Source organism: Carettochelys insculpta, chromosome 5 (genome assembly GCF_033958435.1).
Source record: "Carettochelys insculpta isolate YL-2023 chromosome 5, ASM3395843v1, whole genome shotgun sequence".
In the NCBI taxonomy this organism is placed as follows: Eukaryota; Metazoa; Chordata; order Testudines; family Carettochelyidae; genus Carettochelys; species Carettochelys insculpta.
In genome coordinates, this window is record NC_134141.1 from 96048219 (window position 1) to 96064409 (window position 16191).

At 48.1% G+C, this 16191-nt stretch overlaps 1 long non-coding RNA gene across 1 annotated transcript; it reads right to left on the reverse strand.

Annotated features, from left to right (window-relative positions):
* Positions 1–5948: 5948 nt before the first annotated feature.
* LOC142013195 (uncharacterized) lies at positions 5949–15591 on the reverse strand. The gene is made up of 3 exons (XR_012645580.1): positions 15497–15591; positions 11352–11453; positions 5949–6382 (listed from the first exon to the last, which is right to left on the reverse strand). It is a non-coding gene; the product is annotated as an uncharacterized LOC142013195 (long non-coding RNA).
* Between the last annotated feature and the right edge of the window lie 600 nt (positions 15592–16191).

A 16191-nucleotide genomic window follows, 5' to 3' on the forward strand; every position in this document is an offset into this window, starting at 1 on the left:
TGACCCCATGGAATACCAGGGTTGATGGGAGAGTGACTTGTGGTCAATTTAGCACGTCCTCACTAAACCCACTCAATCAACCCTTGGGAGATTGCAACTCTCCAGAGCTGCATCTACACTAGCCCGTTCTTTCGAAAGAGCAGACCCCACTGAAAGTAGCACGTGGCGCTTCTACACACACCACATGCTCTTTTGAAGACAAAATCTATGTTAGGTGCCACAGGAATCGAAACTGCTCTTCCAAATAGAAAATAGGAAGAGGCCGCTCTTTCGACATCGTTTTTCAGAAAAGGACGTGTGTAGATGCTCCATGTCCCTCTTTTTCGAAAGTGTGGGGTCCGCCATGGCAGCAATCAGCTGTTGGGCAGAGATGTGCTGCCCAGCCCCTGTGGGGCTCTATGACCTGTGCATGCAGTGGCTCTTGAAGCCGCACAAACCAGGAAACTCCATTGCAGGAAGTTGAGAGCATGCAGGCAGAAGCCCTCGCACATGGCGCCCCTGCAGGCCTCAGTGTGACCCTCAGCAGTCCCCAGGGAGCAATGGCCACCAGCCAGGCATGCAAGGAGCCCCAGGGCCCCCCTTCTGAGTGCACCTAGGGCTCCCAAGGGTCCAGCTGGTGAGGGGGTGGAAGCACGCCCCCTCCTGGAGCAAGCAACCAACTATAGGACCTGCTGAGGCTATGGCAGCAGGAGGAGGTGCTCCAGATCACGGGGAACAAGCACTGGAACACGACCACCTTCGCCCAGCTGACCAAGGACCTGACTACCCACGGGCACTCCTGAGGAGGTCAGGAGTAAGGTGAAGGAGCTGCGGCAGAGTTACGCCCAGGCTCAGGATTCGCCAGCTGGTCGAGGGCCAGCCCGCTTCCTGCCCCTATTACAAGGAGCTCAGGAGTATCCTGGGCCCTGGAACACCTGCTCCCCACCAGACCTCCTGGACACCACAGACAAGAAGCCCCAGCAGGGAGAGGAGCAGGAGCCGGGATCAGCCATCAGCTCCACACCACCAGCACCAGAGGCGGAGCCAGCCTTGGCCAGGGTCTGGTCCAGCAAGGAGGGGAAGCTGATCATAGATCTCTCCTCCCACACCTCCAGCCAGGCATCAACCAGACAGTCATCCCCCAACCTCGGAGGTGGACCCTCAAGTACATACCCAACAAGGCACACACCCCAGCTCATGGGGTGGGGGCACCATACACAACTGGGGGCTCCCCACACCCCCGACAGACCCCAGCCCACCAGGGCCCAGGTGGACCATGGCCCCAGGACGGCAGCATGGCCGTCAGTGCCCATCAGCACCCATTCCCACAGAGAGTGTAATGCCCTGCCTCCAGGGGGAGGGTGGGAGAGCAGACCACACAAAGGGGCCACCCACAGGGCCACCACACCCAGGGACAGGTGACGGGACAGGAACTTTTTGCCCACAAGGGGATGGGGGAGTGGGCCACAGGGCAGGGGTCAGTACTCACAGCCTGTTCCTCTCTACCCCCCTGTTTCTGCAGCTGCACCATCTGAGGGCCAGGAGAGCCTTGCCCCATCTGTAGTACCAGACAGTCCCCTAGAGGTGAGGGACGGTGACCGTTCGGAGCCACCGTCAGTGCCAGGATGGGCCCAGTTGTGGTGGAACCAGAGGCAGCCGGTGGAGGACCCCTACCTCACTGCCTCCATCTGGTGCCAGGTGGAGCTGGCCAAGTGACAGCTCTGTTTCGAGAAAGGGGAGGCCGCTAGGCACCAGGAGGCCTGGGGGGAGCTTCTGGCCACATTCCAGGATGTCACGACTCCTACCAGGAGCCGGGAGCTCCTGGCCTGGCTGCCCCCTCCCGCCGCCCCTCCTGCTGTGGCCCCATCTTCCAGCCCCACAGGAGAGGACCCTACTGGCCCAGACTGCCACCCCAAGGCCAATCCCCAGCCCTACCTTTCTGTACTTCCCTCCCCCTCCCAGGTCCGCCTGGGACCCTGTATGGGGGGTGGTGTGGGACCTGGGGACGGTGCAGGTCACACCCCTCCACCCCTGCCCTGGAGTGATGGCCCTCTAGGTGGGCCACCTAGGTCCCCATCCCCCTGTAGATAGTTAGCCATACCATTATGTTTAGCAATAAGTGTTACACACACAGTTTTTGTAGTTACTAATGAACCGGTTTATTTTTCAAAAATCCCTGTGTGCTGTGTGCTCGGTTGAGGGGGAGTGTGTGGGAGGCCCTCCAGGGATGGCTGTGGTGGCTCTCACTGGGGCCCCGGTCAAAGTACCAGCGCCGGGCCTCCCAGACACAGATCCCATCCCAGTGGGCCTGACTGCTGGGGCGGTGGCTGGCTGGGGGTAGCCCATGCCAGCCTTGGGCGTCCACCCTGCACAAAGTCCTCCCACTCACTTTCCGTCATATTGTGGAGCGTGCAGCAAGCACCCATGATTTGCGGGACACTGAAGATGCCCACATCCAGCCAGGGGAGGAGACAGTGCCACCGCCCTTCAGGCGGCCAAAGGTGCACTCAACCACCTGGTGGGTGTGGTTGAGCTGGTCATTGAAGTGCTCCTGGTTGGTGTTGGGGTAGACCGAATAGGGCCGCCTGAGCAAGGGCTGGAGCAGGTATGCCACATCTGCCACCACAAAGGGGCATGGTGGTGTCCACCAGCAGGACCTCCGTCTGGGGGATGTGGGTCCCTGCCTCCAGCTGGCGGCACAGTCCTGAGTTCCAGAACACCCACGCTTTGTGGGTGCAGCCGGGCTAGCCCACGTGTATGTCCTGGAACCAGCCCTGGCTGTCCACCATGGCCTAAAGGACTACGGAATGGTAACCCTTCCTGTTTATGAATTGTCCTCTGCTGTGCTCCTGGGTGCAGATGGGTATGTGGGTCCCATCAAGGGCCCTAAGCAATTCGGGAACACCATTGCAGCAAAGCCCATGATGGCTGCATCCACGTCCCGACCGCAGACGACCCTCCAGAGGAGCATGGTGTTTAGTGTGTGGACCACCTGCAAGGAGGGGACATAGGCACCTGTGAGGGTGTGCTGGGTATGCCTGGCCCACCCCAGCCCCCACTCCCCAGACCCATCCTGGCCCCCCTGTATCCCGCACCCCCCAGTGGGTGCATGCCAGGCCTGCCTTATCTCCATTGCAACAGCCCCAGCTGTGGCCTTGCCCACACCAAATTCGTGTCCCACATGTAGTGGTAGCCATCTGGAGTGGCCAGTTTCCAGACTGCTATCATGACCCTCTTCTCCCTGGGGAGGGCGCGCTGCATCCGGGTGTTTGGTGTTGCAGGGCCAGGGACAGCTACTGTCAGAGCTCCAGGAAGGTCTGCCGCCGCACATTGAAATTCCACAGCCACTGTTCATCATCCCATTTCCCCATGATCAGTTGCTCCCACCACTTGGAGCTTGTGGGGTAGCTCCCAGAGCCGGTGGAGCACCCGGGGGGCAGGGGCAAAGGACCCTATGGTCTGGGGCATCCCCTTCTGCCCCTTGTGGGGGGTGGGGCCCTGCTAGGACCTGCTGGGCAGCCATCAGTGCTGTGGCCAGCAGGGCACCCACTCCACTGGTGACAGCCAGCAGGGTGTCGCGCTGCTGTTGCTCCATGTCCGTTCCTGTGGGCACTGTGTCTTCAGGGCTTGTGGCAGTGCTGCAGGCCTCATGCTGCTCAGGCCGAGGGTGTTGGGGAGGGGCCCTTTAAAGGAGCAGCTTGGTACAGCTCTAGAAGCGCTTGTCTGCCCTTGGACCCCGTCCACAGCGTTTCCTGGCCCTTTCTTTCAAAAGAGGCCCGTGGTGCATGTTAACACTTTCTGTTAACATCCTGGACAGCCCCTTTCGATATGGCGTGTGGCCCTTTCGACCGTGCTTGTTGATGATGCCAGTGCCAGCCTGTATGTAGACGCTCCCCTTCAAAAGGGTGTCTTTTGACCACTCTCTTTCGAAAGGCACCCCTTCGAAAGAGCGGTCTAGTGTAGATGTAGCTCAGAAGAGTGTAGACAAGCCCTACAGTAACACTGTCCCACATCCTCTTGATAACATACCGTGTTTTATATGCAAGCCAAGTGACTTCAGCCAGCTGATATGTTGATACTCCTTTTGTTTTCCCCAAAAGGAAGTTTTTAATTTTCCAGAGGTCCCAAATCAGGAGGGCATCCCTTTTCAGGAGCAGGACATAAATGCAAAGCACATGCTTAAAATTAATCATGTAGAGATGGACTTAGGTACAAGCTTTTCTGAATCAGGGTCATGTCCATTTTTTAAAGAGTATTTTTATACATTTCCATGAAGTACTACGTAATTGACAGTATGCCAAACACTGAACTTGAAAACATGTGGAACTCGCTTTGAGAAAGCACTGACTGTTATTTTCAAAAGCAGCTTACCAGGAACTATCATGAAATCCTGGGCAATGAAAGCCAGTAATGGTGCAGTAAATAAACAAAAAGACTTGTTTACTATCTCTCTCTTTTTATCTGGAAACATACTGTTCATTTGAGAATAGTGTTTGCAGGACAATAAATGAACCAGTAATTATTACAACCCCAAAAGGTCATTATGGCCTGAGTTTTCCTGGAAAATAATGACCAGATGGAATATTTAAGGTTAACACAAGAATATTAGCTTCCAAGAAATGGTTGGTGAGGTATTTACAACCTTTTAACAGTTATGGTAAAGGGACTTGGACAAGTTCTGTCAGGATACCAGGAGAATTATTTAGGTGTTGTACCAGAGGAGAGTTCAGCCCAGTGCAGGGCTTTGGGAATGGCTACATATACATGTGGAACATTTAAACCGTCTTGTATTTTGGTTGGCAATGCATTTACATACTAAAACATATTGTTCATTCAGCATAATCTTACAACTACAATATATCTGTGGAACCAAAGACTAATTTCTCCACAAAAAAAAAATTCTTTTGAAAATGAGATGCTCTCCAGTCTGCCTAAGTATTTAGCCCATTGGCCTTACCCAGTCATATATTTACCTCCTATGCAGACTTCTACTTTTTCACTCTATTGTGCAAAATGTTTTAACTGAAGTCATTATTGTTTAAAGTAAAAACAAATGTTTACTATCCTCCTGTATCCTGATTTTAAAAAAATAAAATTCTAGTATTTGGAGAAATAAAGGCTCATTCAAAAAAGTCTTCAGTTATCTTGGTAATGAATATACTAGTAGTAGTAGTAGTAGTAGGCATCCTTCAGTCTGCACAGACTGTGGATCGCGCCTTTTAAAGTTTCAACTGAGGACTTCATTTACAGCATCTATTGTGACTATGAAGACCCACACGAGAGTGACAGTCCTTGCTGCATCTCTTGCAGATGTAGTGGGTGTCTAGCAAGTCCTTATTGTGCTTTCTGTGCGCTTGCTTCTCCTCTGCTAGCTGTCTGATCTTCATCTCGCCCTTCTGAAGGCCCTTGTGTAACCCCTGCCTCCATCTGCTGCGGTCGTCTGCTAGTTCTTCCCAGTTGTCCAGCTCGATGTCTACCTCTCTGAGGTCTCTCTTGCAGACATCTTTGTAGCGCAACTGGGGGCGTCTGGGAGGTCTTTTGCCAGAGGCTAGCTCACCATACAGGATGTCTTTTGGAATCCTTCCATAATTCATCCTGTGGACATGGCCAAGCCAGCAGAGCCGACACTGCCTGAGAAGGGTGTGCATGGTTGGATTCCAGCTTGCTGAAGGACGGCGGTGTTGGTCACTCTGTCCTTCCATGATATTCCAAGGATGCGCCTGAGGCAGCGCAAGTGGAAGACGTTCAGCCTCTTTTCCCGGCGGGCATACAGGGTCCAAGTCTCACTGCCATAAAGGAGGGTGCTGAGGATGCAGGCTCTGTAGATTTGCATTTTGGTGTCAGTGTACAGCTTGTTGTTATTCCACACTCTCTTCCTGAGTCTGGACAGAGTTATGGCCACTTTTCCGATCCTCCTATTTAGCTCAGTGTCCAATGACAGGGTGTCAGTGATGGTGGACCCGAGGTAAACGAACTTGTGGACGACCTCTAACGTATAGTTGTCAATGCTGATTGATGGGGATTCAGCAACATCCTGACCGAGTACGTTTGTCTTGTTTAGGCTGATGGCCAATATGATGGCACATTATCGGATGCTTTCAGAATCAGGAGCAGCGTCAAACAAGGATGCGTGCTTGCTCCGACATTGTTCGGGATCTTCTTCGCACTCCTCTAGAAGCATGCCTTTGGATCTTCAACAGAGGGTATCTTGCTGCACACAAGATCTGATGGGAAACTGTTTAACCTTGCAAGGCTGAAAGCTAAGTCTAAGGTGCAAGAAGTCCTCATCAGACACATGCTGTTCGCAGACGATGCTGCTGTAGTGTCTCACACAGAAGACCAGCTTGAAAAACTGCTGGATCAGTTCTCCAAAGCATGCAAGGACTTTGGGCTTACCATCAGCCTAAAGAAGACAAACAAATGAACATACTATAATGCCCAAAAAGATAAGTTAGATTGCCTAGAATTTCACTAGGTTTATCTCTTCTGTGGCTGCAGAAATGTGTTGTAAGAGCATATTTCTGTGTGGCTGAAATTAGGTTTCAGCAAAGCCAATTTAGAATATGGTTCCACCAATCGACAGACTGGACCCAAACTGTTGTTCAACCTGATTTTTCTGCAACTGCTATTGAACCCCATTTAAAGACAGTGTCACAGGGATTGTATTCACTGCAGGAGCACCTCCCTATGGCTATGTCTACGGATTAGTTCTGCCACCCCAACACCCTCTTCCCATGGGGTTCCTTAGTCTGTCATCTCAGTCTCTTGCTCTGTGGCCCCTCTCTTGCTCTTTAGGGGCTGCCACACCTTTTGTTTGTGGCTTCGTCTTCCAGCCAAGGCAACATAGTCCTCTCTGTCCATGGTACTCTAACCGTGTTCCTCACCATCCCTGGTAGTCCTTAAGTCCACTGCCCTGGCAGAACCACTCCTTCTGTGATTAGTGCAAACAGAATCAGTCTTGAAATGCACTGCCCAAATTGTGTTACTCATCGAGTGTCTGTTTTGGGAACCCAGATCCACCCTCTGCTCTGGGTTCCAGTCCAAGGCCCTGTCTCTAGCAACTGACATTTGTCTATACACAAACCTTTCTGACTCTCCTATGGACTACTTCCTACCTTGCCTATCCAAGGCTCACACTCTCCTCTTTTCTAGCCAGATTCCTCCTCATTTCAAAAAGAGTGACTCCAGCCTTCTGTCTACTACCCATTCCTGGGCTTTATAGAAGCCCTGTCTGTTCCTGCCCAGGTGAACCTGCTTGGATTAGGACTTTCCTGTCAGCCTAATACATTAAGGCTACATCTACACTAGGAGAAATCTTTGAAATGCTAATGGCCAAATGGGAGAATACTAATGAGGCACTGAAATGAATATTCATCACCTCATTAGCATGCTGCTGGCTGCAGCACTTCGAAAGTGCCATGTTTTGCTCACGCGTGGCTCATTTACACAGGAGGTCCTTCTCGAAAGGAAAATCAAAATCCCCTGATTCCTATCAGCGCCTCATTAATATTCTCCCATTTGGCCAGGAGCATGGCCATTTTGAAGTCTTCCCCTCATGTAGACATAGCCATATTGAGCCATCTGGCCTACATTAATCCCTCAAGGACAAGAGTGGGCACACCCCATCACAGATGACTGAATAGCCCACGAAGCTGGGAGCTTGAGGAACTATAGACTAATATCCCTTTGTACTTTGTCTGTATTCCTTAAGGCTAAACATAGTGCTATAGCGATTTTCCTTCTTCCTTAGTGCTGAAAGATGCAATGGCTCTGGCATGGTATCTTTGCTCTTCTCTGTCTCAAAGATTCCCCCCTTCCTCTTTGTTTGGCCCAGGAGGGGAAAGATTACCTGGGGCAGGGGCCGGGCAGTGGATGGCAGCAGCAGCACAGGGGATCACATCCTTCCCACTCTCTCCAGCACACAAAGCACTGTACTTTGGCCTCCTGGCCTGCTGAGCCCCACTTCTTTGCAGGCCTCTGGGCAGCTTCCCAACTGCCCAGCAGGGGTCAGCAGGCCCAGAGGAGGTAGCGAAGCAGCCCACAGTGAGTGCAAGGAGGTGAGGGAAGCTGTGGAGAGGCAATCTCTTGTGGCTGCCACTGCCATCCACCACCTGGCCTCTGCCCCAGAAATCCCACACCACTGTAGATGGTGGTAGATGGCAGTGGCAGCCACAGGGGATCACTTCCCTGCAGCCTCCCTCACTCCCTGTTCCCCAAACAGCCACTCAATGACTAACACATTTTGGGCAGTGAATTTGAAGACTGTTTGAGTCTGTTTGCTCTATTCACAGAAGGAGTGGTTCAGCCAGGGCAGTGGACTTCAGGACTGACTGGGATGTTGAGGAAGACAGTGATAGTACCATGGAAGGTGAGGGGGCCATGGTCAGTGTGAGAGGGAGCAGAGAAGGGGCAGAGTGGCCCACTGTGGGAAGGGTGCCTGCACCTTCTTGCATATGGACCTGAGTGTTCTTCCATAGTTCTCCATGTAGGTCTTCATTCATGGTGGCTTCTTTTTCCATCTTCAGTGTAGCTCTTTTTCAGCACACATGAGGAATTACATACCACAGGGGCATAGCAAGCTATGTCTTCCTTTATTACAGTCCTCGGGGTCATTTTCTCCCAGACATGTTTCTCTCTTTTGCAGATGAGAGCACTGTTTATTGGAAGTACTCAAGTGGTGCTATCCCAGTGTAGAAGTTCATTTAAGATTACCCTCTCTGAATCCTAGGGCTTAATTCTCCTATCTGGCCAGACTGTCCTTGGCACAAACACCTCAAGCACAGCAGGAGGGGAAATATCCCAATATAAATCAGAATGACTTAAAGACTCCTCTAGTATACCAGCAACTAACGGCCCTAACAGGTCATTGCATTACTTGACAATCACAAACCACTGGTACATTCCACCAATGCCAGCACCTCCTGGGCATATATGGCCTTCCACCAGAGAGATGGAGAGCGAGTGGTTTACATCTCTATTCCACCCAGGGATTCTCCAAGACCAGATAAATCCTCATTTGCAGAGGTAAGGCAAGTGCACAGGTCCTTTTGTGAAGTAGATGGGCTAGGTCCTATCCACTTAATTTCATATGAGACACGTGGTTAAACCAAGAAGGAAGATGATACCATACATTTACCATGGAAAGTAAGACCTCACTGACTTCCTGGACTGGTGTTTCTCAACCAATGAGTCAAGATGTCCCATATTAGGTCCCAAAAGACAATAAAAAAGATTGTAAGCTATTGAACATTTTAATACAATCTAAAGCAAAGAGAATCTTGTTTCTCCATGGCCTGGACACCTTTATTCTTAAAGCTCAAGTATTCTCTTGCCAACCACTCAAAACACTCATATAGGGATTATTGTTGTTATATATTCTTGACTTCTACTTTTTTAGTAAATATAAGAGGATCCTGAACATATTTTACTTCAAATTGGGGGTCACAAACCAGAAGTGGTTAAGAGACACTGTCCTAGGTGTGAACAATTTACAACAGCCAGTTCCATTCCACGGTTAAGAATTCTTTTTAATGCTGCCATGTGAAGACGATAAATGTTTTCCACCTGTATGTAGCCAGTTAGGTAAAATGTAATAGTCCAGTGTTTCTACAAGGATATAATAGTAAGCCTTATGCAATGTAATGTGCCTCAGGGTACCCTGCCAGACATCCTGTCTGACTTACAGAAAGGAATGGCCTTAGTGTCATTGCTAAGGATACATCAGATAGGCTACCTCTGTCTGTTATTGCTGTCAAGGCAGGAACAGATCAGAACAGTCTGAGGCCAGGCCTAGTGACTGAGGCCAGGTCTACACTAGACCTAAAAGTCAATCCTAGATATCCAGCTACAACAGTTGCACAGCTGGAATCGACCTATCCAGGATTGACATATCATCCTGTCCTCACAAGGGAAATCAATGGGAGAAACTCTCCCATCAACCTCCTTTACTCCTCAAAAGAATGAGGCATACCAGGGTTGACTGTTGAGCCCTGATAGTTCGATTTCACATAATTGAACCCCAGAAGATCAACCCTGACCAAGATGGTCTTCCAGTAAGTATAGATGTACCCTGAATATGGTTACCACACGTTATAGGGATTGTTGATGTAAGTGATGGATGTTGCAGAACTCTGATTTCTAATTACAATATAGTTCTGTACTTTGTAGTGACAGTGTTTTGGTATGCATGAGGAATGTGTGTGTTAACTATATACGTTGAAAGGTCATTTTTTAGGCTCAGATGTACCAAAAGAGGGGAGCCTGTACCTCAGAGGCATTGGAAGGTCACGTAAGCACTCCCAGCATGATGAGAGCAGACTGACAACCCTGAAATTAGAAGAAAGAACCGCCAACAGCTGAAGATAACATATCCATCAAAACCAGGGTGGGACAACACCCAGAAGTGTCATCAAGAGAATGACGTTAAACAACAATGAAAACAATCTCCAAATAAATGTATGTTGCAAAGTGACTGGTTACAACATAATGCAGCCAAATCCACAGATTTGCATGAGAAGCGATTTCTATAAAAGATGTGGTGTCTTGCATGGTAGTTTGGGTTTCTCCTGCCAGACAACAGCCTCTGAGCATTGGAATTGTGACTGACAGAACCTGGCTTCCCCATTTGGGTCCAATCTCACTGGCCATTTGAGTGATCCAAGCCAAAGACTGGGAACTACAGCAACCTTGATGGGACTCTGTGTGTGTGTGTGTGTGTGTGTGTGTGTGTGCGTGTGTGCGCTGATATCTGTATTATGTTCTCAATAAATGTGGCTTATTGCCTTTTCCCCTGAAAAAGATCCCATGTGCTTCTTGCAAGCATAACACATAAAACAATCAACACAGGAAATAGTTCTCAAAAAAAGAAATAGGCTGAACTGAGTTTCCAAGAAACCTTTCGTGAAGTCTTGCAAGGCTGGGAATGGAATATAGCCTTTAAAGCTTGCAGATTCCAAGACATCTGTTAAAAGAGCTGGCCATCCAACTTCCTCAGGAGAATCTCATGCAACTTCCTTGGGAGATGCATATCTATGTCCTACTGCACCAGGCGGGCTTATAGTGGATATCTGCATGCAAATTTCCACTCAGAAATTTTACTGGCCCCTAAAGAAACATAATGCGTAGAACAAATTGTACCACGGCTCAGCTTCCATCTAGTATACGATCAGATTTTTTGCTACTAAAGCAGATTTTACTTTAGTTCCTTTTTTCCAACCAGAGTTGTGGTTATTGTGCAATTCTTTGTTGTGCATTGTTGATCTATTATAATTATTGCAAAGCATAACCCAGACCTTTCCCGATAGTACTCCTGATTCATGGTTTGTAATAATCAGTGTCAAAGAGAGACTGTGCACACACGAGTCAAGACTTACTGTTGCATCTTCTCTGAATTGTTGGAAGAAACAACTATGGAGGATTCCAGCACCTCTTCCCCCATTATCCTGAGATAATTCCAAGTTCCTCAGTCTCATTGCCTACAACAGAAAGAAACATTAAAGCCAGTCAGAAATTTTTGGACAAAATCTTTTTGGCAAAAGATACTGTTAAAGTGTGTGTGTGCCCCACCTGGCAACGAGAGGGTTAATATAGACACTGCTAGCTTCTGCTGATTGGCAGCCTCTCAGCTGGAGGCATTAAAGGGCTCGGAAGCAGATGGGTGGGGTGGCTACTAGCGGAGTAAGCATGTTTGAGGAAGGAGTTCGTGTCAGCAGATTGCTAGGAAGCCGGCCAGGGACAACACCCCAGATACAGACCAACTGGCTGGAGAGCTGCAGAGGGCCAGGGGAAGGAGCCAGCTGTCAGAGTTGGCAAACCCTCATTCTTCTTGTCTAGTTTGAGGGCCCTGAGCTGGAATCCATTGAAATGGATGGGCCTGAGATTCCTTACCAACCTCCTGCCACATAGACACTGACTCCATGGGCCGTGTCTACACTTATGCTAATAGCCAGATCAAAGAATATTAACGAGGCACTGAAATGCATATTCAGCGCCTCATTACCATGCCGGCAGCTGCAGCACTTGGAAATTGCTGCATTTCACTGCCATGTGACTTGTCTACACTGGGGTCCTTTTCGAAAGAACCCCACCAACATCACAGTCCCCTTATGCCTAAGAGCTCTTAGGCACAAGGGGATTTCGAAGTTGGTGGGGTCCTTTCGACAAGGACCCCGGTGTAGACGAGCCACGTGGCAGTGAAACGTGGCAATTTCGAAGTGCCACAGCCACCGGCCTGCTAATGAGCTGCTAAATATGCATTTCAGTGCCTGATTAGTATTCAATCTGACCATTAGCATGGCCATTTCAAAGTTTTTACTAAGTGTAGATGTAGCCCATGAGTGTTCTGAAGCTGGAGCACCCACAGGTCAAAAAAACAGTGGGGGCTCAGCACCCAGAAGTGTCCCTACCAAACAGCTCCCCCCCTCACCTTCATTGCCACCCATTTGCCTGCTGGTGATCATGTGACATGTAGGAGGCGCTGGAGAGGAGGAGCAGAGGTAGCAAGAGGCACAGCAAAGGCGGGGTACACTTCGGGGGCAGAACAGGGTGGGAAGAGGGAGGGCTGGGATGGGGCCTGGAGAAAGAGTTGAGTGGTGGGGCAGATCCTATGGCAGAGCAGGGTTTTAGCATTTGGCAGAGCAGGGTGTGAGCATTCCCAAAGAAATTAGAAAGTCAGCATCTCTGCTAATAGATACCGTAATTGTGTATGAAGCATATGCAAGATACATGCACTGCTGGATTTGTAAAAGCAGAAGATTTTATGCAGATAATGTCAAACACTTAACCTATCATGTAGCAACTACAATAGATTATGGAGAAAAAGAAAAGAATAAAGTCAATATGCCATGATTGTTGCCACACAAGAAGAAGCTGCGCCAGCCATGTTCCCAGAAAATAGTTCTATCTCCTAGTCCTTCCACCGTCTTCACAACCAGACTTCCATTCGCTAAATCAAAATCAAACACCAAATTAAATTTCTGCTTTTTTTCTCCACTGCATCCTGGAAACCCTGATCTGACATGCCTTGCCATCATAGTGTGTATTTGCCATCTCCAATATAGGGCAGAGGCATATTGTTTTCATTCATAAAAGGTGCAAGATGAATAATGCTGGACAATGTAGTTTTCTATCTCCATCTCAAATTGCCCAGCATGTGTTCCACACCTGATACAGACTGGATGGAGAATCTCTGAGGTAAGAGCTTCATAAGGTTACGTTTTCATATTCTGTTCTTCTGACGCTGCCAGAAACAAGGGTGGCAATAGTACCTATGCATACAATTGTCCCCTGAAAACTGAATTGAAATTAACAAATGGGTTCACAGAGGTCACCAAACAGTCATCAGATGGTTAAAAACTACAAGTGACCAGTGGCCTGAGCTGGATGTCAATGAGTGACTTAGGCTTAAAAGCTTGTTATCCCACTGCCATTCAGTTATCTTAGCCACCCAGACCCCAGCTAAAGACCTAATATTTCAATAATACTGAGTATTTAGCAGAATTTAAAGCATCTGTTTGTCAGTTAAGATACACAAGTAGGACTTGTCTCAGCCTATAAACCACACTGCCTTTAGTGGGTGTATTTACATGAAGAACTGGAAAAAGTCCTTACAGTGCTAACTTCTGGGTGGAAATGCAGTTGTCCTCTTTTGAATTTCCTGTTAGATGAATAAAATTTTAATTTAGTTCACTGTCTGGGCCCCGCATCTCAAGACTCTGTAGGTTCATCAGTGGCTTCTCTGGCTCTGTGTTAGCAAAAACATTTGCTCTAATGTGTAACGTGTGGGTGACAGATTCCCAATTCCATGCAGTATTTTCTGTTTTCAGGCATAACCTGTGTGTAGTCGTATTATATACCCAGGCCTGCTGACCAAGGGCAGTCGTAATGGGGGACAATTGCCCAGGGGCCCCAGTGATTTAAAATGACCTGGGGGGCCCAGCCACGGGCATGGGAGCAACTGCTGGGAACCCTGCCAGACCCTTTTAAATCACCTGAGTGGAACACAGGCATGGGTGCCTGGGTGGTAAGTGGAGCCCCACCTTGGAGCTCTGCCCTCCTTCCAGCTTCATCATCCCCCACAGATGGAGCCAGGAGAAACCCTGAGTGCACACCCAACTCCCATCTCCCGGACAGAGGAGTCCCAAGCCAGCTACAGTCAGGCTTCCCCTTCTTTCCCCAGCCCAACCCCCTCTGGGGAAGTGTCTCTTCAAAGATGCTTTTGATATGCCTTGTGCAAGTTCTGGGGTGACTGGGGCCCACTGATTGTTCTGTCCTGGGGCCTGTATATAACTATGTAACAGTGTTACATTTACAGGTTCTAAATTTCTTCTTTTGTTTTCCTGAAGTCAGTCTGTAGCTTAAATATACCAGATCTCTGTTCACTAAAGTGCCTTATACAAGGCAGTACTACAAGGCTATGTTTACACTGCAGAGCTATTTCGGGATACTGGGCATGCTATTTTGGCATCCCTCCACCCCTCATTGCAGGAGGAGTAAAGGTGCCTCGAAATTACTCAGTATTTCAAAATTGACTCAAAATAGGATAAGCAATTTGCATAGCACAAATTGTATATCTTATTTCAAGGTAAGGGCAGAGTGTAAATATAGCCTTGGTGAAAACCCTTTCCTTCCAAGCTCAGGCAGTAACAAAATTCATGCTAGATTCAAGATGAAAAACTTACACTGAAAATTCTTTTTTGAAATGTCTTCTGCACAGCAGAAATCATGCCTTGAAATGAGCTCAAGAAGTCATCTTAGGAAAAGCATTACAGCAATATATTTAGGAGAACACATCAGTAGCCAGATAGCCTTATGAGCCTCTCAGAAAAAGTTAAAGTTTAGTTTTTATACACTACACTTGAGAACCAACAAGCCTTGATCATCCAGCTGTTTGACTTTGTACGCTGGGTGAGAAGGCTTGTGTTAACTCTTTGGTGCTAAGAAACAGGAATAACTAATCAGCTGTGTTAATGAAATGTATTGTGAAAATTGACAATCAACCAAACTGCAACTTCAAATAGTTGCAATAATTTAGCACTCATTGAGATTTGGAATACCACCTGCTAGCACAACTATTTGTTTGGGCTGCATTTGTACACATTAAAACTCTTGGTCTACATTTGTTTGTCTTCTTTGTATTTTTGTGCATGTTTCATAATATTTTCTGGCAAATTTCCAAGAGTTTTGAAACATGCTTGTGTGGTTAGTGGAACCCAGTGCATACGAAGAGCAGTTTTTTTTTCCAGGTAATTGGGAAAAGACTACTACATGAGTGTTACAGCAATGAAGGGTCCTGTGGCACCTTATAGACTTAACAGAAAAGTTTTGTTAGTCTATAAGGTGCCACAGGACCCTTCATTGCTGTTACAGATCCAGACTAACACGGCTACCCCTCCGATACATGAGTGTTGAAAGTCTCAGAAAACAAAGCCAACTATTACAGATATGTAAACTCAGTCCAGCTCTGGAAACCTAAAATCTTCCTTTCCTAATAAGCAGTTTCCTTTTTATTTTTACTTACTTGGATGAAGTTCTCTTTGAGCTAGTCAGCCCTTTTCTTTTCTGGAACTTTCTCACCAAAAGCATATATCTCTCTAGACATCCAGTCAGTGGAGGGGAACAGAAGGTCCCTAACTCCATAAACAGAAATGGAGGGGAAGTGATGGAGGGGAAGATGGTTGTGTGTTAAATACTTCTCCATCATATGCTTATCTTCCCCCCTCACTGGCTACAGAGGCATTCCACTGAATAAGCCCAAGAGGGAATGGGGCCAGGAATAAAAGAACGAGTCAAGAAATAACTGTTGTATGTAATAGCATGTTCCCAGAATAGTAGAACTCATTGTACAATTTGATCTTAATCATTGCCAGTTTGTTTCCAATAAGGGAAGAAAATGAAGACTGGTGTGAGATTTTTCTTTGGTGCGACACCTCGTGGTTACAAAGAATGCACATGAAGTCTTGTTCTCCTAAATGCAAACCAGAGGTAGGTTCTTGGTTCAGAAAGCCAAACCCTGTTTTCCATCCAGTCCATTTACACCAAAGAGCCCTGTCTTGGCCGATCAGTACTTCTTAGGTTTTCTCCTGGCTTTCTGGTTCTGCTTGCCTGCTCCTTTTGGCATGCACAGACTCTCACCACAACCAATTAGTGCCCCTGCATTTGCAATCAGTCTGAAGAGAAATCTTTTCTCTTCTTTAAGTTAGTTCTTGCTCAGTT